Source organism: Perissodus microlepis, chromosome 19 (assembly GCF_051167445.1).
Source record: "Perissodus microlepis isolate ML-2025 ecotype Zambia chromosome 19, ASM5116744v1, whole genome shotgun sequence".
Classification (NCBI taxonomy): domain Eukaryota; kingdom Metazoa; phylum Chordata; class Actinopteri; order Cichliformes; family Cichlidae; genus Perissodus; species Perissodus microlepis.
In genome coordinates, this window is record NC_140479.1 from 22,249,420 (window position 1) to 22,273,202 (window position 23,783).

The 23,783-nt window shown below is 41.0% G+C and overlaps 1 long non-coding RNA gene and 1 pseudogene across 3 annotated transcripts; one reads left to right on the plus strand and one right to left on the minus strand.

The window, feature by feature from the left end:
• Window positions 1-1,495: 1,495 nt before the first annotated feature.
• LOC146365972 (serine/threonine-protein kinase pim-2-like) lies at window positions 1,496-3,855 on the minus strand (annotated as a pseudogene). The gene is made up of 7 exons (XR_014798617.1): window positions 3,627-3,855; window positions 3,358-3,492; window positions 3,152-3,246; window positions 2,965-3,012; window positions 2,643-2,861; window positions 2,355-2,535; window positions 1,496-2,268 (listed from the first exon to the last, which is right to left on the minus strand). The product of XR_014798617.1 is annotated as a serine/threonine-protein kinase pim-2-like (transcript).
• On the plus strand, window positions 2,818-23,129 carry LOC146365973 (uncharacterized). 2 transcript variants are annotated; one of them, XR_014798619.1, is made up of 4 exons: window positions 2,818-2,908; window positions 19,090-19,197; window positions 20,364-20,455; window positions 21,442-23,129. It is a non-coding gene; the product is annotated as an uncharacterized LOC146365973 (long non-coding RNA). The 2 variants fall into 2 exon arrangements; XR_014798618.1 differs by lacking the exon at window positions 2,818-2,908 and adding an exon at window positions 4,016-12,980.
• The last annotated feature ends 654 nt before the right edge of the window (window positions 23,130-23,783 follow it).

A 23,783-nucleotide genomic window follows, 5' to 3' on the forward strand; every position in this document is an offset into this window, starting at 1 on the left:
CTTGTTCCTCACCTAGAGTGTGAGGAGTAGAGCAGGGCGATATGGCCAAAAATATTTATCACGATATATATTTGAAAATTTGCGATAATGATTTAACTGACAATATAATTGATGCGAGACAAAATACAACTCCACAACATTACTAGCGCAAAAAGACAACCTTCCATTTATTTTCACTTAAACAAGAAGCTGGTTTTTATGTACATTAAAGCTTTATAAAAATGCAACAGTGCAAATGCAAATTCCTTGCTGAAAGTTTAACCAAAAGGCATTTCCAGTAGAAATGTGCTGACATATCCTGAGCATAACCATGTATAATATCCACTGAAGTTAAAAAGAGGTGCTTTGCAACATTAAACTGCAGTGTGCAGTACGTATTTTTCGGACCATAAGGTTCACGGGATTATAAGGCACATTAAGCGAAACAAAGAAGTCAGATAAATCAAACTTTATTAAACTCATTCTTCTTGCATCCTCCACTTCTGTACCATTGATTCATTAATGTTGAATTCTCTGGCAGCTGCTCTATTCCCATGTTGTTGCAGTATATTAATGACTAACCTTGTATTGTGGATGGATTATCTCAGTTGTTCTCCTGACTGAAGTTTGGTCCGTTTACAGCATCCAGCCATGCGATTGCATTTGTCTCTAACTATCAGGAACCTTAACGTTAACTTTTATAAGTGGAAAAGTGTTAGTGTTCGTCCTCCAGCTTCAATATTTATGTTATGCTAACGTAGCTGTGTCGCTAGCAATCACGTAGCACATCATTATATACCAGCTAGCCCAACTTCAGTAACCCTACAAACGTCACTGCTGTTTAGTTTCCTGTCTTCATTTATGTTGGAAGTGATAGCAGAGCTGTACGTTTGAATTTTTTCAGAAATCTCTCAGTCAGAACATGCAATACCATGCTTAGGTAACTAGCGAAACTAGCGAGCTAACTTCCGCTAGCTTCCTGCTAACTTCTAACTCCGTTAAATGTAAGAAATTTTGTTTTCATGGATGCCTGGAAGTTAAACTTCATAGTTACACCTGGTAAAGCAGCAATGCTGATCGTTTTATTAAAGATGAAAGAATTTAGACAGTTTTTAACTCTCAGTGATGCTGCAGTGTTCGTTTGACCTGAAGGACAGAGTTTAGGACCCAGATTACTCCCAGATTTAGGAGCATCTTAGTCCGACAAATACGACAATAACGACGGCTGCTTGCATGTTCTGCAAAAAAATGTGCTTTGTCGTGTATCTGACAGACAAACACCAAACCAGTTCCACATCACTGAAGTTGCACCATTTTTACAAACCAATTCTGGTTCATCTGTTTCACTCAACAATCGGCCATGTGTGTATGAAAACAAAGGCACTGCGCATGCGCGTTTTACTCATATTCTATCGCGATATTTCATTTTCCTATCGTTGCCTAACATTATACCGGTATTACCGTGAACGGTATGATATGGCCCAGCCCTAGTAATGAAAGAGTATTCTCAGCAAAGTTGAGTTAAACAAGTTTTAATGGAAGTTTAAGTTAAATCTTTTGATTTTTACTAATTTTGATTACATCAATGTATTTTATTACATTAACCTAATCAAATAAGGCCAATTTTGATGAAGCTCCTGACCCAGCCCAAGCTCTCTATGAAGACGAGGAAAAACTCCCCGAGGGGCCAGAATGATGGGAAGAAACCTCGGGAAAGCCAATTCAAAGAGAGATCCCCTTTCCTGGGATGGCTGGGGGGGTTACAGGAATTTCAGGATAGCAAAATTTAAAATCGGCCAAAAAAAACCAAAAAACCTTTTCCTGTTAAAAAAACAAACAAAAAAATGAAATCAAGACAAAAAAAGAAAGTTAGGTCATGTATCACACTTACATGATAAGATATGAAATGTGTGTGTGTGTGTGTGTGAGAGATGGGTTTATCTGAGCCAGGGGTGACGCTGGAGGTCCCCCAGCGTTGGGCGCTTCTCCGGGACTTCGGTTAAACACGCGTCCAAGAAATTCCGGCAGTCTGGAAAGAAAGAAAGGAGAGAAAAGATGAAGATGATAGTTCCAGTGATCCAAGCCATCAGTGAATCTTGAAGTGTGATGTTTTCTTACGTGGGGACAGATGCTCGTTGAATTTCAGTTCGTTTTCGAGGAACGTCATGATATTAAAGTCCCCCACATGAAGCGCTTCATACAGCACCACTCCCATTTGCCACACCGTGGTGGGTCCAGGCCTGTATTTTTTGCCCCAGTAACATTCAGGAGGGCTGTGGATAGGTGTACCTAATAAACAGACACAATTACAATTTCTTCTAAAACAAAAGGCACAAATTGCTACATCTGTGAAGAGCAGGAGCTGAATATGTTACCATAGAAGAAGCGGAACCGCGATCACTCCGTAGCAAAGCAGCTCAGTCCAAAGTCAATGATACGAACTCGAGGCACATCTGAGCCGGTCTCAATCAGAATGTTGTCACTCTTGATGTCCCGGTGAAAGATGTGTTTCTCCTCCAGGTCCTTTGCTGCATCAACCAGTTGCTTCAGAATGACCTGGAAAAGATGAAAAAGACAGTAATGAGTCAACAGGTTGATGCTTCTCTGATACTCTGTGTTTTGATTGAATGCTGTACAGTCTAAGGCTCTTCCAGTCAACTTACCTTGGCCTTTTCTTCTGGTAAACATCCTCCATTTTCTCTTATGTAATCAAACAGGTCCACAGCGGGGACAGGTCTCTCCTGCACCAGGATCAGCTCTGTGCCAAAGTCAAACCAGTCCAACAGAGACACAGGAGCCGACGTTCCCACTGATCCATCTGCTTCAGCTGCAAGCTTCAGCAAAATGGCCACTTCCACTGAGACTTCCTTCCCGTTTTCATCCTGATATATTACAACAAAGTGGATGATGAGGAACAGACGTTTCACAGGTGAACGCTGCACTCAGTCCAGGAATGTAAAAACAGTTCAAGTGTTGCACACTTACCGTCACTTGGATGGGGATTTTGTCCTTGGGAACGTGTTTGATGGCTACCTAAAAGACAGAGCATTGGTGAGCATTTCCTCAGTATGACATCATTAAAGGTGTAAAATAGCACCTTTAATGCTCAGCTGACGATATTATCCGTTATCTGCGTTGCTGCCTGTCTTACTCCCACCATCTGAACACTTACTGGGAAATGATCTGTTATCCTGTAGCCAGCAAACACTGCTCCAAAGCCGCCATTTCCTAGATGGTGCTCCTGCACATATCTGGCTTGGTATTCCCCTGAAAAGACACAAATGTTGTTTTACTACAGCTGTGACACAAATTACTCTCTGCTGTACCCTAAATGTTGCTCTTCACCTGAGTATAAAAGCCAAGCTGCTTGCTACTTACGTTGCTGGTCGGCTGCTGAATTTTGGACGACGTTTTTGGTTTTGTCCTTTTTGTTTTTCTTGGGTGACTCTTTGCTGTCTCCCGCAGACTTCCTTCTGCCATTTTTTGTGCACCCCTTTGTGTTTTGACTGCGGTCTGTAGATGTGGAAAACACCAAAAGCACATCAGCGTATTAGATCATACACACAAATATCTCCCAAACACTAATATCTTAAACCGAGCAACCAGCTGTGCACTTAATCTACCCCTCACTCAACTAATTAGCCTACCTTTACCAGCGTCCACGGAGGAAGACGCTTGCTCCCTGTCTCCACTCGTAGGCTCAGCAAGTTTAATCTTCTTTGGTGGACTGGTTGTGCCCGCTCCATCTTGCTGGGTCTTACGCTTCACTGCTTTGACCTGATGTGTATCTGAGCTGGTGGAAGGAGCAGCCTGCTCAGTGACCCTCCTTCTTTTTACGGGGGTCTTCTTTTCAGGACTGGCCTTTCTTTTAGCCATCCTGCTCTTAGAGTCTATAAACAACAACAACACAGTAGTGAAAAAGAGTGCTCGACATCAGGACTGGAAGGATTTTGATGCCATTTTAGGGAGTATTGGTTAAATTATAATAACAAGTTTATCCTTTTGATAAAAAACAGAGCAACACGAGTCCATACTAGGTCTACTAAGACTTAGATCTTCATGACACTTGTTGATCTGTTTTTACTGCTGAGTCCAAGAATAAACTTGTCACATTATTTTACCAAAAGACAAAGTGCCCCAGTAACCTTTCTTTGATTAGACGTGTTGTAATTATGCTATTTTCAGTCAAACATACCCATATGTAAAAGAAATAGTAAAAATTTATAAAAGACTTGCATAAGATGTGGCCTACTTCATACAGTGAATCATATCAGGCTTATATGATTTACTCATGAAAGTGGCCACTTTCTCATTACTTTCATATTGTCACGGGAGTGGAACGGACTCAGGCGCAGACTGAGATAGCACGGTTAACGACACTTTATTTATCACACTGGTGCGCTATATACACATGAAGGGGTGGGGGGAAACACCAGGGTCCCGGGGATCAACAGGCTGGGGAGACACACTTCTTCGCACTCGCTCTGCTCCTCGTCCAAACAGTCTCCACACAAGCAGCTCACACTCACTCACGGGGTCCAGGGGTCACAAAAGGGCTGATCCAGGTAAACCTATTTACACAGACGAGGGTAAGTCGAAGGCAAACACGGGAACAGTAGAATCGCAAAGAAGCCAGGCAATACTAACGAGAGTACTCAATATTCCAGCGACGAATAGCTCAGAGCCCCAGCCTTAAGAAGAGCCAGAGAACTGCAAATCGCTCGAGATCAGCTGCAGGTGCGTGGGCCAAGGGCAGGAGCCCAATCAGAGCTCCGCCCAGGCAGACAGGTAGGAGAGAGAGAGCGAGGGAAAAACAACAAACACTTGTGGCCACACTGGGCTGGCCGGGGAGGCACAGGGACCATGACACATATATTGTTTTAGTAAGTATCCAAAACATACAAGTTTCACACAAGACAGATACAAACTTTATAAGATTTATATATATCTTTTCCATATGGGTAGGATTCAAATCTTTCATTTTATACACAGACTGTCAACATTTTTAGAAAAGTAGATTCTGTTATTTGAGGGATTTTACCCAGATTTGATGTATTTGTTTACTTACTTTGATCTCCTGGATCTTTCCAGGATAACATAAGGATGGATCTTTCTGGATCTTTCTTTCCATCCTTATGTTGGTTTGTCCAGTTTACGGCAGAACACATCAAACCTGGGGCCCATGTCAGCCCTACTTGCGGCCGTATATTTAAGTGAAGAAATATAAAGCAATTTGGCACTTGAAGTGTCTTTTTCGTTAAGGGGGGATTTATTTATTTTTGAGTCCAATGTTAAAATGCGTTCTTAAAAAAGTTAAAAAAAAAAAATTAATATGAAGGTCTAACCCAGGGGTCAGCAACGTTTCTGATGATAAGTGCCATCTAAAATTTCCTTAGAAGTAAATGTGCCATATGATTGCATTAGCAATAAATTTAATAACGCTCTATATCAACAGTTACACACTACATAGACCAACTTTATAGAATTATATTTGTTCGCAGATGTTGGCATAGAGCAGATCAGCTATTTTGAAACAAAAAATACACTTTTTTTTATCAGTAACAAGAACTCCATAACAGCAAATGAACTGTACAACAAAAAATGTAAATGCTATTTATGGTCTCCTCAAAACAATGATAAGAAAAATAAACTGGGCCAATATGGCATGTTTGTTAATACAGGGATGGACATGTTAATGTGATCTCTGGTCTCCCACTCAGAGACACAGGTCTCCGAGTGTCCAGCATTCAGACGGCTACCTGAGGACACTTTTCATGTGAGAGAAAATCTGCTCACACAGATATGTGGAGCCAAATACTGTCAATAAGGCCTCTGCAATGTTCTGAAGACAGTTAAACTTGTCAGGTAGTGATGTCCAGCAGGTGAAAATGCAAGCTCCATGAACATGCACATCTATAGATTCCAGCTGTTTTATTTGTGTTTTGACTTTGACCTAATACTTCATCCATTCGTTCGTTCATTCATTCGTTGTGTGAATCTCTAATAAAAGTGAATAGCAGGGTCAGGGTTTTTCTGTTATCCTTGTATACAGATTAGGGCTGCCACGATTAGTCGACTAGTCACGATTATGTCGACTATCAAAATCGTCGACGACTGATTTAATAGTCGACGCGTCGTTTGAAGCTTTGTAAGATCACAAAAGACGCAGGAATAAGTAGTAGGATTTAAGAGTGTAATAACGGACTGAAACAGAAGATGGCAGCACTGCATGTACAAGGATGCCAGCTGCCGTTAAACCCCGAAGAAGAAGAAGCTGTGTCCCAGAATTCATAGCCCAGCTCAGTTTCCAACAATGGTGGCAGCTAGTTAGTTTTAATATTACTCTTATTATTCTTTCTGGATCACAAAATAAACGTTTAACATATTTTCAGGTGAGAATGTAGCTGTGTAAACCTCAAATATCTGCTCAGTTTATCAAGACATCTGTTTCACTCAACAATCGGCCATGTGCGTATGAAAACAAAGGCACTGCGCATGTGCGTTTGACTCATATTCTATCGCGATATTTCATTTTCCTACCGTTGCCTAACATTATACCGGTATTACCGTGAACGGTATAATATGGCCCAGCCCTAGTGAGGAGGTGTTAATTCTCATCCCAGCTGCTTCACAGAAAATCACCAGCCAACGAAATCACATCAACCGCAAAAAGCCAAGATGAGCTTGCTTTAATTTCAGCAGTCATTTAAAACAACTTTTCACACATGTTAAATGTCAGCATCTCCTGTTTTTAGGTTTAAATTACGTGTTATTTAATTCACATTTCGAACCAAATACCACACCATGTTTTCTTGGCATTAAAACTCTATGAATCCTTCTAATATCCCATTAATTCTTAAGTCTCTTTGCACACATTAAAATAGACTCATAGTTAAGGACAAAATTAAAAACTTTAAATATGTACAAGAAGTACAAAGTAAAGTTGCTCTGTCTGAGATGTCTCTCTGTGTTAGCCCTAAATCAGATTGCTGACCTCTACAGGCTTTCCTTGCCTCCTGCCATATTGCAGCAGGGATGGGCTCCAGCTCCCCTGCAACCCTAAATTAGATAAGCAGAAGAAAATTGATGGATGAAAGTTGAAAAGTGACTGTTGAAAACTTCCTTGGGGTACTAAACTGCATAGTAAGAATAATTACCATATATAGTGTATACTAACTAACCAACCTAATGCAACTTTAATCTGTCCAGTTGGAGATGTTTTAAAGTTTTACAACTTCACCTTACTCAATAATGACTTGTGGTCAAATGCTGCTTTAGCAGGAACCACCTTAGAAAAATAACTAGCATTAAGAAACCTTTTGATGTTTTTGAAATTAAACACATGCAAAAAGAAAATCTAAACAAAAGGTAGATGAGGAAATGGATAAACAGAGGAGATGGCAAGAAAGGGTGGAATGCAAACAGCAACAATAAATGTTACACTGGAGACAAAGCAAGAAACAAAAGAAAGCTGCACGAGAAAAAAATCTCAGAAAACAGTGCAAGGATGAGAAGTGTAAAAGAAGCAGACAAAAATGCTGGTGCAGAAAGGAAAGCAGTGAGGAGCAGCGCAAACAGAGAGAGATAAAGAAAGATTGACAAGCCAAAAGGGAGACCACAGCAATGTACATAGCATCAGGGTGATATTGTCATTCTATGCAGCAGCCCAGCTCCAATGTGCTGATTATGAGAGCATCATTTGAGACTGACAACCTTGTTGCTACAGTACAGCATGCCAAACACATTCCCAGCCCCCATCTTTCTCCTTCTGTGTTCTCCCCCCGAGCTCACACAATAGCCGTCTGATGAAGACTGAATGATTGGAGGAGGAACGAAGTGAAACGTGAAAGAATTACGCACAAATAAAAGGCAAAACACTTTTTGAGAAGCTGGTGACGAGGCCAGTGGAAAAAATATATAAAACCAGAGAGAGAGAGAGAAAGAAGAGGATGTGTGGAGAACATGGACTCAATGCAGCTGCAATTAAGGGAGCAATTTTGTGCCAGGGAATATGCTAATTCCTCCTTTGTGTGAGCAGTTGATTGGCCGTTGCACTGCGCACCAGGCAGTGAGAGAAGGGGAAGTAGTGGGCTTGGACGCCTCTGTCTGGCATGGCGTTCATCACAGGCCTCATTTAGCTACACCATCACAGTTAGCAGCACTGGATGAAAAAAAGACACTTTTTTGTCAAATGCCTCTTCCTGTGTCGTCATGTAGTACATCCAAGGGATGTAGGGAAAGAGAGGCTGGTTCAATTAGCAAGCTCCAGAGACAAAGACAGGAACAAAGATATTCATTAATAGTCAAGCATGACCTTTATATGTATATGAGCCAAGCCTCAATCCACTGAGGGCCGGTTTTAATTTTGGACCTAATGGATTCTGGGAATACTATAGGAGACTGAAACTACTTTAGTATTTCTAATGCCTTCTGTTACTACACCAAGAGCTACATTTGCAGACTTAAATATTAACAAGAAGCCTCAGTATGTGTATTTTACACCTTTAAAAGAACAAATAAAAACACAGAGGTGCAGCATAAATGCTGCTGGCAGTCTCCTGATGTGCTTTATTTTCTGCCGCCAAAGAAGAAGTGGCTGTTTTATTCCATTTAACAAATTAATCACATGTAATCACCATGGTGTCAGATGTAAAATAAGCCTGAGTAGGCTTACACATTCTGTAATTCATGGTCCATAATGTGTTGTCATTCAGCATATTTCCTTCGCACTATCACGCGTAATTAGACAGTCTCTTGAGAGAAAAAGTGGAGGCAGAGCATCGTAAGGCGGCATCAGCCTGTCAGCTGAGTGTGGTTGGTGATTAGCTGTCCATGCACAATGTGCACACCAGTCCTTATCACGTCACAGACCACACACTTGTCCACTGAAATCATCCTAGCATCGTAACTTTCTTGAAATGTTTTTACCCCCAAAAATAAATAAAAGGGAAATCTGGTGAGATGAAACAGCTATAACTGCATCGAGAATAAAGAGAAGCATTTGCTGTAATCTATAATTAATCGTTAATGCTTAATATTGAGTTATAATTCCTAATTTAACATAATTGGTTGGAGCTTGTTTCTGCTAGTATATGTGATGGATCGGGTCAGCAAGAGTTATTAGATTTTCAGCCCTTAAATGAATACAAACAGCCGCATGTGTTTCACCTCCTCTTTTTTTTGTCTAGAAATATTGTCAAGAAATAAAGTCTAAGCCAATTTCCTTTTTCACACTTACTCGGGTTCCCCTCATTTTTATCAATTAGGGTAGACCAAATGTTAGGAGACCTCTGAGCCCTTTCCTATACTATTAAACTGACTCAGTGTTACTTTTTAGTGATCTCTCAAGTGTGAAGGTTTAATGAATGAATTTAGGCTGATATAATTCAACAACATTGCAAATTATATCTTCAAAATTTTTACATTTTACATTGAAAGAGCACCTCACTGTGATACATTAAACAAAAAAAAAAAGCTCATTATAGGTAATCAAGCCTATCATGTTCGGGTCTATTTTACTGGTAACTTTTGAAAAATTGTTGAATTATTGTTGTTGTTGTCTTTGCTTCCTAAGATCAGTTGAAATTGAAATTTTCTGCAACCTTTTTTTTAGCCTTTACTGCTTCTCTTTATGAATAGGACACTGTCTGTGTTTGTGCTTTACATTTGTTACTGGCTGTGGAAATCATGTACATTACTGTCCTCCGTACGCTGCTACTAAGTGGTCATCTCTGTACACCAGCAGACTTTCCCATTGATTTTTTTTTTAATAATAGATTGCATTTATATAGCGCTTTTCGGGGCCCTCAAAGCGCTTTACAATTCCACTATTCATTCACTCTCACATTCACACACTGGTGAAGGCAAGCTACAGTTGTAGCCACAGCTGCCCTGGGGCAGACTGACAGAAGCGAGGCTGCCATATCGCGCCATCGGCCCCTCTGGCCAACACCAGTAGGCGGTAGGTGAAGTGTCTTGCCCAAGGACACAACGACCGAGACTGTCCGAGCCGGGGCTCGAACCGGCAATTTTCCGATTACAAGACAAACTGCCAACTCTTTGAGCCACGATCATAGCTGGACTGGCCATCGGGCATACCGGGTATTTGCCCGGTGGGCCGCTGGCGATTTTTTGTTTTTATGGGCCGATGGATTATTTTTTTTTTTTTTAGGAAGGGTATATATAATGAAAGGTGTTGGATTGGCCAATTGGTCATGATCGACTCTGGGCTGGACCAATTACAGCCGAGGAGGCCGGATGCACCCTCCCCCTTGTTTAGCAATCACGTGATTTTCGCGCATTGCATGCCGGGAACTCGTGGCAAAACAATCCAAGTACCGCATCAAATGCAAGCATTTGCAGCACCGCAAAACGTTCATTCTCCGGTTCCAATACCTTCTTGCTTTTTCTTTGCCGCACAAAAAAGATATGTACAAAACAAAAGGAGAACAATGCCGGTCCGTACAAAGACAGACTCGACGAAAAGTCAAAGAAAAGATACGAGGAAAAATCAAAGGAGTGAAAGGGTCAGACCCTTATGAGCACACAGAGTGGACAAAAGACGTTAGCGTGCTGCCCAACTTTCACCACGCTCAGATTTATAATTATACGGCTCTTGGAGTGAGTGCATACACTCATGAATTTTAGTAACTTCAGGTCACTGCAACAAGCCCAGGTACAGTTTACCGATGGATGGGTGCAGGACCTTGAAATGCACCGTGCAGAACGAAAGACCATGGTACGAACAAACGATTTGTGAGACTGGTAAACAAAGTTTACCAGTCTCACAAATCGTCGTCATAAATACACATTCGTTAACCGTTTATTAATATAACCTTTGAGCTCAACGGTAATTAATTAGTAGTGGAAATAATTTCTGGTAGCATTACAGAAATGTAGCAGTGACAATAATATTGTATGCTGTAATCGCACTGGGCAATTAGTGATACAAAACAACTGTTTTACCCTGTGAATAAAAGTATATATTTTTGTCAATGCCCCATGGTAATAACAGAAGCGAAACGCAATATTGTGTCAGGACAATTCACTATTTATGCACAATAAACAAAGGAGCATAGCGCCACAATTTCTGTTCAGCGCCAGACTTGCTTGTAACCTATATCACCAATTATGTTATGAAAAATGACGTATTAACTACTACAAAACACTGACCTTTGTGGGAATGCTTGGAGCAGACTAACATGTGAGCTGGAGTGTTCTGAGACGTTGTATTTGGTATATCCAGACCATCCGTCGGCTCTTACTTCGGAAACATGGCTTAAAAAATTTCTCTTCAACGACGTAATCCGATAAAAAAAAAAACGATCTCTTTACCCGTCGGCTTCCCGTGGCTGTCATGCGACCGGCTATTGCAGTTAATAATACAACAGCTTCTTGCCATTTTTTGGGTTTCTTTTTATCGCCGTGTAACTGAGTTCAATTGAAAGTCTGCGTGCGCTAGTACCTCTTGCCACAAGTTCCCAGAATCCTTTGCGGTTTTACCCCTGAATGGCGTCACATTTTCAATCTTTATCCTGGTGGGCCGGTCTCTAGTCAAAATGCCCGGGCCGATTTTTTGTCCCAGTCCAGCCTTGGCCACGATTTATACATTTTTTATGTATAAATCTCTGTTTCTGCTCGTTCCTCCTTAACTGTGTGCGTATATGTGTAAAAACTACAACCAGTACAGCCTACGCTCTCACAATATTATACAAATGTTTGTCTCTAATTAGGAAAAAAAGGCTTTTAAATAAACTGCCCCCATTTCCTGGAATAATTTACAGAAGGAGCTGAAATTGTAAGAACTGGTGGGGGAGTTCAAGTTCATTAAAAGTAGCAAAAGAATAGCTCTTTTACTCAGTGTGACTACTTTTAATGTCACTCTCATAATGATTTGTTATTGCATATGATTTGCATGTTTGTGTTTACTTGTCTGGACTGAATATCGGTTGTATTTGTATTCACGATAACTTATAACTTAACTTCAGGTTGTAGATATTTTTTACAATGTGGAACTGCTAATCTTGCACTAACGCAGGCATGTAGCTTATTTCACAGCTGAGATGACCGATCAAAGTTTAGGAAAGTGGACTCCAGACAGAAAATGTAAATTTTGTTTTACTAATAGTCTTTTGACTAAAATATAATTTGGTTTTAGTCTTAATTTTTTCGTTTTAGTCCATATTCAGTTGACTCAATATCATCAGATTATCGCAGAGTAAATCTGAAGTTGATTGCACTGATTAAAGGTATAAAGTGTAAACGTTTGTTGTGTTTTTAACAGTGAGAGTTGTTCACCTTGGTTTACAAAGCATCTTATTTCCTCATCTACTCTTCTAATCCTAACATTTTGTCACACTTTCATGGGAGCTAGCTGAGCTCTCACCCGGGGGCAGATCAAATGTAGCTTATTTCTGATTGGATCACTTCCAAACTCCTCCAATATTTCATTAGTTTCATCATTAGTTTTTAAATAGTCATCATCTAGTTTTCATCAGAAAAAAAGGCTATTAAGTGAAAAATTTTGACAAAATTGATTGGTCAGCTTAATTTAAAAAGTGATCTAAGCAGACATTCCTTTCAAAGGTTCTGTCTAATTCTGCCTCCGTTTCCCCCTTTTGTTTGTGAGCGATGATGTTAGAAACAGTCAAGTGGAGCAACCGGCTTCGTCACCATCTGGTCCCCAGAAGAAGGAGGCACAGCAGTGGTCGCACGATATACGCCCACTCACAAGCCCACACACACACACACACAAACTTTACTCCAAGGCCAAAGCCAAGATCTTGCTGCAGCACCTACTTGAACACACACACGCCAACACACATGCTGGCACCAATAGGAGCATTCACACGCACACAGAGACAGGCAGGCTTTTCCACCCACAGTTTTTCCGAGGTGCAGTCCATCTGCTCTCTCCATAGATTTAGATGGCAGAGTCCAATATGTGATACAACTTACCAGCTTGGTGTATATTACAGCCCCACCAGGCCCAGGTGTCTGAGGTAGGTATTAACCGCTAGAGCCTGACTGATACATCATAATGGCTGATAGAATCATCCGGTTGCATATTATGTTGATATTAGCAATACAGAAAAGATTTGCTTGAATTATTTTAGAAACAATTTGCCATTAAAATAACTGTCCCCAAGGGAGCACTGGAAGGCTAATTTTTATTCCACAAATATCCCAATCATTCAGTTGTTGCAAGAAAATTAAAGTGTTCCTCATAAAAAATGTTTTATTTTTTAATAAAAAATGTTAATGTTTACATGTTTTTCTTTATAATACAGAGAATTATATAAGGACTGTGTAAATATAGACCTTTACTGAAAACAGACAGGCAGTACTTAAGGCCAGAAAAAAGTCCCGAGGCATGTTAGAGAACATTGACAGAGACATAAATAAAATATACCACCTCACTCTGAACAGAATCTGGGACATAGCCCGGTAACATGTACACATGTAAACATTACAGAGAAATAATGTACGGGGTGAGGGGAGCAAAAAAACAAGTTGAATGCAGGGCGCCACAAGCACGAGCATGCAAGGCTTATGTGCACAGACAGGAAAAATAAATTCCCACAGCATTTTAATTGCAAGATTTGAGCTAAAGTAAAGCTGATTGCTAACTGAGAGCAAACTACAGAAGAGCGCAGCCTAAGGTGGAGAGCTTTGAGTGCTCAGGATGCTTGCTGCAGCTTAAAACACCACTGATGGCTGTTTCACCCTCTGACTCACTAAATTAACTCCAAATCCATTTACCAGGGTTGCAGCTTAAGCCCTCAAGTTTGGTCTTGGTCTTCAGCGGTTTCTTCTAATTGAGTTTCTAGTAATTACCACAAGGCTAATGCATTGTAAGTGCCTTCTAAATCAGGGGTAAAGATTTTGTTTCAGACTACAAGTGCACCCAATGATCGTATGCATCGGCATGTGAGGGAAGCTTTGGTATTAATGTGGAAAAAAAACCCAATAACATACACAGCATTGCAGATTGTTGTGACAAGAAACTCACAAGCTAAAATGAACCTTGAACCACCTCTTTCCTGGTTCCCCTCTTAATCCCTGACTTTAGATTCAGAGTGCCAAGTAGAGGCAACCTGGCTGACACACTGCACAGGACTCTTTGATCTGCGCTGGCAAATTTGACAACAATGAGTGGGCTGACGCTGGATAAATACACTACAGCTGAACAAATTAGCTAGTTACCTGGCATCACCCATTTCTGGATACACCTAAAAATATCAAAACTGAAGACTAATAAAAAAAAGGAATGGGATTGTGTATACAGTTTCTCTGGCCTTTCATTTTCTTTGCTTTGTTGTGGTGGACAGGAGGGAGTGACAGGGAGCTCACGAGAGGCCTGAATAAGCACACTGCTCCCTTACACTTATGAAGTTGCCTGAGACCTTGCTTCTCTCTGAAGACTCCTTTAATTAGGCTTTAATTGCCTTATTAGCTCGGGCTATCGATGGAGGAGGGAAGGCAGTGAGAGAAAAAGGTCACGAATGGAAGACAGCTGGAGAGGAGGAAACTTAGCAGGGCAAATAAACAAGGGTGGGCAAAAGGGGCAGGGAGAGGATTGGAGCACAGAAAGAAGCATCAACCCACACATACGGACTCACTAATATACAGTCAGACCGCATAAAGCACACAGAAAGCGTTTGTATGCACATAGCTGTGCAAAGAGTTGGTTACTGCAAGCAAAAATGAGGCGGTCTCCGGTGGGAAAGTGTTGTCAGGTGAAATAAAAGACAAAGATAAGACGCAGCTCGGAAACATGACTGCTCCTTCAAGAACAGGCTCTGTGGCGCACCCAGGCAATTGACCCTTCACCCTGACCTCAGTATGGCAGGGGAGATGGACGAGGTAGAGGAGAGAGCTGAGAGGAAAAGGAGGGGCAGTAAGAAATGATGAATGAGTGGAAGCTGAGGAGAAAGAAATCGGCAGCTGGAGGAGGAATTGCAGAAAGGATAAAATATTCTTCTGAGGACTCTCAAGACTTCAAATGAAAAGCATACTGTACATTGTGATAAATTAACTACTTTGGTGTCTCACTTGTTTGCATGTAAGCCATGCACATTTGCAAGTTTAGCATTTGTCGTTTGTGTACTTGTGTACCTCCATGTCTTTTACCCTGCATCTTGCATACATGTGGCTCATACCTGCCTTTTAAAATTCATAGCCTGAACCTGGGGTGCTAGCTAATTTCATTTTCAATTTGTAAGTTGTTGACAGTGATCTTGCAAACATCATAGCTGCCATTTGTTATTTTCTCTACCCCGTGGCTAGTGTTATCCGTTTCAAATTTCATTCCAGCGAGACGGAGAACAAAAAAAAACTTCAAAGATGTGAAACTTAGTGGAGTTGAGGCCCAGCGCGCAACACAACACAGAAATAAAACCAACATCTGTTACACAGGCCAAGCTGACATTTTTTTTTATCACTGCTGAAGGCTTTACCAATCCATCTGTTGCTATATCCAACTCTGCCTAGTCAAGTGATACTATAAAAGGACGTCAGTGGGAGTGAACCTTTTGCATAGAAGCATCTGCAGAGGCAAGGTACCTTTCCATTATAATATCTCCTCTTAATCTACCTCCCACTACACACACTCACAGGCACACTTTAGCTGTTTTGTTGTTTTGTCTCTACTGTATGTGCTCCTCAATGTGCATGCCAATGAGATTGTCCATCTTTGCTCTGTGGGTATTACCAGCAAGTGTGTGTGTGTTCCTGGTTTGTGTATATGAGGGCGCGGATGAATCAATCCATCAGGGAAATGGAAGAGTGTTTCTTCCATTCCTGTGCGTTGTTCCCCAGCCTCATTAGAACCCATTCAGTCAATCAAGCATGAATCCCTAACACAATAACATGCAAAGTGTTTTGTCTGCGTGTAATTGGCCTTGCCAGGGCTGTTTTTCCTCAAATGGTTAGCTGCAGTTGCCTCTCTCAGACCACTGGCCAAGAGCCTCGTCCAAGAAATGCAGCTGGCAAAATGAGGAGGAAGAGATGAAACAATAAAGAAAAAGAAACATACAGGAGGAAAGATTTGAATAAGGATAATCCAGAAGAGTTTAATGGTCTGTTGGTCTTATCTGTGAGTTATTAGACGTGTAAACCCTTAACATTTTTCACATGGTTCTCCTTTTTCTAGTTTGTGTGTGTGTGTTGGATGTCCAACAGAAATGAATAGATCGATCCAAATATTGATAGCATCGATACCAACTATATTGGTATCAGGTTGTTACTAGTGCGATAGGATCGATACTTTGTTTCTATCCCAGTTCAGCATGTAGCCCAGTGAAATTTGTTAAAGAGTTTGTTTTTTGGGGGGAAATGAACAAATATACCTCTAACAAGCACTATGAAAAGTGTTGACTGTGAGTGACATCGATTTTATTTTTTATTTTTTAGCCCAAAGCACATTTGAACAAATGAAGTTGAAGTGCTGTAGAGACAGGCACATTTAAATTCCAGATCCCCCAAAAAACAAACAAACCACAATTTCAAAACAGATGAAAAGCTGAAAGGTGTGTTTTGTTGTGTTAACTAATTATTGTGGGTAGTAAAAAATCACAGTGATTTAGTGGTCATTACAATGTGTTCAGAATTTGCAAATTGATGATAATTCATCTCATAAATCATCACACGCTCCTTTCTCCTACATAAGCTGTGTTTATAAGTTTGAGTACTGGTATTGTTATTGGCCATATTAGTTCTGCATTTATGTCTAATAAACTCATGTCTGTACTAATGTTCAGCACCTTGGTTCTCACACAACCTTTTTAACTTCTTTAAAGGGCTTTTTGAAAGGGCTAAAGGGTTAAGAGACAAATTAGGGTAGGATATGAGTGCCAGGGAATGCACTATAAAAATGAATGTCCCCACAGAGACAGCCACACAAATATATGGGTGTGTGTGCCTGTGTATGTGTGTCTGCATCAGCAGGCACACATACAGCATTGTGTGCGGTCATGCAGAACTCCTGTCTGTCACAATCACACATGTTCCCCATTACCACGATAAACCAGTTGACATACACACATAAATGTACCACCCATGGAAGAGGTAGCGCACTAGCATTTGCACAGAAATGCATGATGGGAGATTGATAACACATCGGTGCAGGAACACGGCCCCTGTGGAGGGTCTGTTTGTTCGCTATGATGGGTGACACGGCTGACTGACACTTCCCTCTATACCAACCCAACAGCCAGTGTGATGAAATTGTGCAGCTACACAGTTGATTAAGCAGTGTACAGTGTGTGCGTTATTACAGTGAGTTCAGCGGTGCAGTGTGTAAGTGTGTATGCATGCGTGTTTGCATTGGTTGTGTTCATGCTACGCGTGTATCACAAGGAAATGAGACCATAATTATAAAAGGAATACACCTGACTTTGAACCAAAGCTTTGCATAAGTCAAGCAAGGCCACAACACCCACAACTGCTGAGATAATCATCAGTAGTCAAGTGCTGCCATCTAGTGACACAAAAATGCAGCTTTAAATAAAAAATGATAGTCTAGGCACAAGAAAATTGAACTAAACTTGCAATAAACTTTAATTGATGAGGCAGTTTTGAATTGACACAGCAGGATGTTTTCTTCTTCTTAACAAAATCCAGATTTATTCATGCTGCTATGCTTCCTGTGTCTCCTTCTCACTCCTCCCTGAATCTCTTAGCCTACTCAGATCAATAGCTTTGTTTGTTCCGGTTACACCTCCCAGTGTTTTCACTTGTCCCCCTCTGCAGGAAGTGAATTGGATGTCCTGTCCTGTGCAGTGGTTATGCTGTGAATCAAAAAAGCTAAATTAAATTGCCTAATTGGTTTCCTTGGGAAGGGTAAAACAGATTTAAATTGATTACCGGTAATGGCCTTTTGTGGAACCACATTGGCTTCTGCTGTTTGAGGAGGATTTAGCAAAACCAATTAATTTGCCTCACCTCTTATGTGCCCTCCTTCTGTCTCCCTTTGTCTCAGCCTGGGAGCTTTTTCATCGTTTGCGTTTTCCACTTTTTAATGCCCTTTTTCATACTCCCAAAAATATGATGACGATAATGTCGCTGAATAACAATCATTCATGCCTAATTGGATGAATACTGTCACACTGGGTTCCAATAAAAAGGCAGAGATATTTTTCTACTGTCTGCCGTTAAAAGACTCGCCCGACAAAAGAAAATTTAAGTCTCTTTGAATTACCTTGCTTGTGCGTTACTGCTGTTGCTGCTTCAGGTGATGGTGGAAAAAGTAAGACGTCAAGGTCAAATTTTGTCACACAAGCTGATTAAATCCCTAATAAATTCTCCCTTTTTCTGTATCGCTGCCTCAGTTTTTCTCGTTCTCCCATCAGATATTATCACAGCCTGACCCAATGTGACATTTAAAATGGGCAAATTACAGGCACTTAATATGATATCATTAATTACAGTGGGGTAACTATTGTGTATGATTAAAACAGATGTCAGGCACCTCAAGGGAAAAGGGAGAACTAAATTTCTCACTAGTAATAATTATTATCAAAGTCATTTTTAGATTCTTTTTTTAAAATGTCTCAAACCACATCAGATTTTGTGTTCAACTAAGAAAAATCTATTTTCCCTCTGAAAGAACTCTTATTTTTAGCTTCACTGGATGCAGAAAATTTAAATGCAGTTAAGCTGAATAGCCCATGACAAATTAACAAAATAATTTCAAGCATTATAAATGTATTTATAGCCGACTTCATATTTTGTAGAGGGCTAAAGCAACCTTCCACTGCCCAAGGTTCAGCAGAGATGTAAGAATAATGACTTAAGTACTGCTATTTAGTTGGATTACATGCAAAACCCTTAAGCATTACAAATTACTGTAGAAAGAAGGCTGCATTCCATTATGGGATTATTTCACACATATGATGTGGTTATTGCAAATCCATCGCAACCAGGATTAGTATCTCAAAAGGTAACAAGAACACTACATGTATATATATATATATGTATAGCTGTATTTTACTGTAACTACAATGCATGGTGAAAAAAGAGGGAAAAGACTAGCGGGGAGTAAAGATTTCTTCTAAACAGAGCAGCTGAACAGAAAAGAAATTCTAAGCAGAATTGCCTCCTTTTCTTCAGCCACCTCCTCCAGCTCTTTTGGGAGGACATTGAGGCATTCCCAATCAAGCTGAGAGACATAATCTTCCCAACATGGAGTCTGGGGCCTCCTTCCAGTTGTACAGTCATGTAAGTATCCTAGTCAAATCTCCAAACCACCTGAGCTGGAGTGGTAGCAGCACTCCTCTTAGCCCCTCAAGAATGACCAAGCTCCTCACCCTGTCGCTGAGGGAGAGCCCATACCCTATGATGTCTGGACAAAAGCTCATTTCTCCTGCTGTTATCTCATTCTTTTTCTTACTATCCACAACTCGCAGGCACAGCTGAAGTTATGGATGTAAAATCCATCAATCTCCTGCTGTGCTCTTCTGTTCTTTCACTTGTGAGCATAATTCTGAGATATTTGGGGAAAAACTCATCCCTTTTCCAGCTGAGAATCATGGCCTCAGAACTGGAGACACTTACCTTCATTGTAGTTGCTTCACAGTTGGCTGAAAACCACTACAGTGCCAGCCAGAGGTCATTGCTCGATGAAGTCAACAAAACCACATCATCTGCAAAAAACAGAGAAGATATCCAGAAGCTACTAAAACCAACCTCTTAGCTGAATCTATCAATGAGTGACAAAGTGCACCCCTGGCAAAGGCCATCACCCTCTGGGATCAAGCATGACTTTGCCAGCAGACCAACAAACTCTTCACACTCGTATTAGAGTCCAGAATAACTCTCCCAATACCCCATCTCCTCAAACCACTCCCCTCAGGACACTCCAAGACATGCACTCGACAAAGCAAAATTAGTAAATTAGATTTCAAGTGAATGTGTGACAGATGGCTGGCACAATTAGCAAGACAGACTATGCATGTGAGCTGAAGAACTGGAAGCTGCATCTGCGCCAGGCGGAAGTTTGCCATGAGAGTGTTAGCATGTTGAAATAATTCTTTCTTTGAAAATGTGTTATTGTTCTGTACTGGACCACATGTATTGTTAAAGCCCTCATTCACAATCTGTGAAGTGTTTGTAAAGTAATGCGTCACAAAGTCGCATTTTAAATGTAACATTTTATAGATGATGTCTGTCACCCACACCACAACACGGTCTATCAGGCAGCAAGGGCCTGAGAGTGGAAGCACACACTGATCATAAGCTTTATTTATTTCTGGACCCCATGCTGGCAGGCTGGTGACCCTTGTAGATGTAACTAGCCAAAATAGAGTGAGTGGTCTGAATCATAGCTGTTGGATCAGTGCTTTACTCTTGACTTGTTGATATAAATTTTGTCTTGTTATTTCCAGATGGTTGTCGAAAATGCCTCCACAGGGGTGAAGATGCCTTTCCCTTCCAAGTGCATGCACCTTACAGACTATGACAAGAAAATACTCCACATGTGAGTGTGGACAAAATGTCTTCCAACCTTGGCGATTTATCCTTTTTAAAGGATATACCACACAGTAATATTGTATACACAACTGTGTGTTATTGGTAAATAGCACATAAAGTATCAAAGGTAAAAACATTTTTTTCTACAGAAAAATGTTCCCCGATCAGTCTCCAGATGTTGTATTTTCAAAAACTTTATAGTCTGTTTAAAGTTGTGTGTTTGTAGTGTGGCTCTCTAGTGAGATCCACTTATCACTTTTATCAAGCTCAGAAAAACGGGGGTTCATTTTGTTTTAAAAAGTATGCTAAAATATATAAATGGGAAAAACGCAGCTGAATTAAAACCCTTGAGCATATATCAGTCAGCATCAATAGCCAACTGCAGCCACAAGATGGCAGTAATACAAAGCATGCATACAGGCGAGAACCAAGCAGTTCCCTGTAAATGCACGTCCATGCTGCCATTTAAAGTCTATGCAATTTGACTTATTTTCTGAGACCTGCACCAAATCAGGATTTGGGTTAGTTAACTTCTGGTTTAATTTTGCATCGTTATGAAGAAGGTTCACCCCTCACAGGGTTGCAGGGCCGTAGCTTATGCTGCAGAGCTAACCTTTTCCTGGAGTTACTGTTATGTTTGAGATAAGGGAATAACACAACAAATCCGCTTCCCAATGATTACTGTGGAAAATAGCATCAACATTTCTTGAGTGCTCTGTGGCCTTAAATCTAAGGATGAGAAGAAGGTCTACATGTTTTTAGGACTAGCTTCATGGAATTTATATATGCAGGTAACTTTAAAAACACACATGTAAGCTTTTATGTACTGATATTATCCTAAGCCTGTAGTTTTAGGGCCTCGATGAGAATCAAAGTTCAGAATGGAGTAAAAGGTTTTATACATCAAGAAAGGAAAATAATATGCTCCACATATCTCGCTCACCTGGAGACCGCTGGGAGCACTGTGAGAATCATGTTCTTTGAGTTCTCCAGTGCCTTCAACACCATTCTTCCCACGGTCCTGAAGGACAAGCTGGAGAACTCAGGAGTGACCATCACCTCACTACCTGGATTTTGGACTACCTCACCGACCGACCACAGTATGTGAGAACTCAGGCCTGTGTGTCGGACAGGGTCGTCTGCAGTACGGGGGCCCTACAGGGAACGGTTCTGGCTCCGTTCCTCTTCACCATCTACACTGCAGACTTCTCCCACAACTCCACCCAGTGCTTCCTGCAGAAGTTCTCTGATGACTCTGCAATAGTCGGCCTCATCACTGATGGGGACGACAAGGAGTACAGAGGACTGACCCAAGACTTTGTGGACTGGTGCCAGCTGAACTACCTCCAGATCAACACCAGTAAAACCAAGGAGCTGGTGGTAGACTTCCGCAGGCACAAACATCCTCCACTGCAATCACTGAACATTCAAGGTATGGACATCGAGGCTGTGGACAGCTACAGGTACCTTGGTGTTCATCTGAACAACAAACTGGACTGGACTCATAATTCAGACGCCCTCTTCAGGAAAGGGCAGAGCAGGCTGTACCTGCTGCGGAGACTCAGGTCGTTTGGAGTGGAGGGCCCACTCCTGAAGACCTTCTATGACTCTGTGGTGGCCTCAGCTATCTTTTACGGTGTGGTCTGCTGGGGCGGCAGCATCTCTGCTGGGGACAGGAAGAGACTGAACAGGCTGATCAGAAGGGCCAGCTCTGTTCTAGGATGCCCTCTGGACCCAGTGGAGGTGGTGAGTGACAGGAGAATGGTGGCTAAGCTGTCATCCCTGTTGGACAACATCTCCCACCCCCATGCAGGAGACTGTGACAGCACTGAGCAGCTCCTTCAGTGGCAGGCTGCGGCACCCATGGTGTGGGACGGAGAGATTTCGCAGGTCTTTCCTCCCCACTGCTGTCAGACTGTACAACAAAGACTCCAACTGATCAAACACACACATCCACACATGTGCAATAAGTGCAATACTCTTTTCTGGCATCGTTGCATTTTTACTCAGTTGTATATAGAGTTTGTATTCTATTTTTGTTTATATAAATGAAATGAGCAAAAAACCCAGGAAGCTGTTGAACTTTGCACAGACTAGCTCATAGCACAAACTGAAACTTTTTCTTGTGATTAAACCAGTGCTGCCTGTCAAACATGTTTCTTCTCTCTACACTTCACAAAGTTGAGCGATAGTCTAAGCAACAACTGACTCTTTTGATGTATAGAACTTGTGCACACAGCATTCATTGTGTCTTCGCTGACGTATGCTGACAAGTACTGTTTCTTCCTGTTTGCAGACACCACGGTGTTGATTTAGCCCTTCATAGCATGTTGTTGCCCTCAGGCAAGAAACCACATTTTTGATAATTACATTGTCCTTTTACATTGTATTTTGTTTTTTAAGAAAAATATTGACACAAAACATGTCACCATCATATATGTTGATGAGGAGAAGAGCGTTTTATCTTTAACACAGTTGTGCAGCAGTCGTTGCAGAAACCAAAGTCACATGTAGCAGCAACAGCATCTGGTGAGATAAGTATTATTGTCAGTTTAAAATGAAATAACTTTATTAATAAAATGTGCATGTAGGTGAATATCTAAAAGTTATGTCCAATTGTTTAACAACAGATTTTGACAGATTTTTCATTTAATTAAAATTTGTTGCCTCAGGACAAAGCAGTACGCAGTTTCTCTCTCTCTTTTTTTTCAAATCCAATAATGCAAAATAGTGGTTCAACCCTGGGGGACTGCTTGTTTTAGATTTTTCCCTGGTAATACATTTGATTCAGCTGATTGTGTCGGTATCGTGCAGTTGTGCCATCAAATCCCTATTTGATCATCTGAAATAGGGTCTGTTGGTGCAGGGATTGAGGCCCCCAGGAGAAATTCTATGTCTCGAGATGTAAAGAAGTTAAGACCCAAATACAAGATGCTGAGACAGACTTGTGGACCATAAAATCAGAGTTTTATTGATTTGTGTTTCTGGACGTGAATTTTCCCATGTTTTTATTTCAGTGAACATGATTTTCTTTAGCATACTTTGTGCTGACCTGTGTGCATATACACTAAGTAAAGATTTTCCATATTTTGACACAAGACAAAACTTCAAAAACATTTTCTTATTCAAGAAAAGGGGGCATTTGAGCTCATGTTTTATAATATGTAACAGAACAGACCATTTATGGATGTTTAGAAAGGACTGTAAGAGTTTTTCTAATCGAGTGGAGTTCTGTATGTTTCTTAAAGACGTTTCACTTCCCATCACCTGATCTCATGTTGTTCCATTTGTCACTCTGTTTCTCTCTAGATGGTTTCAGAAGTTGATCTCAGGGT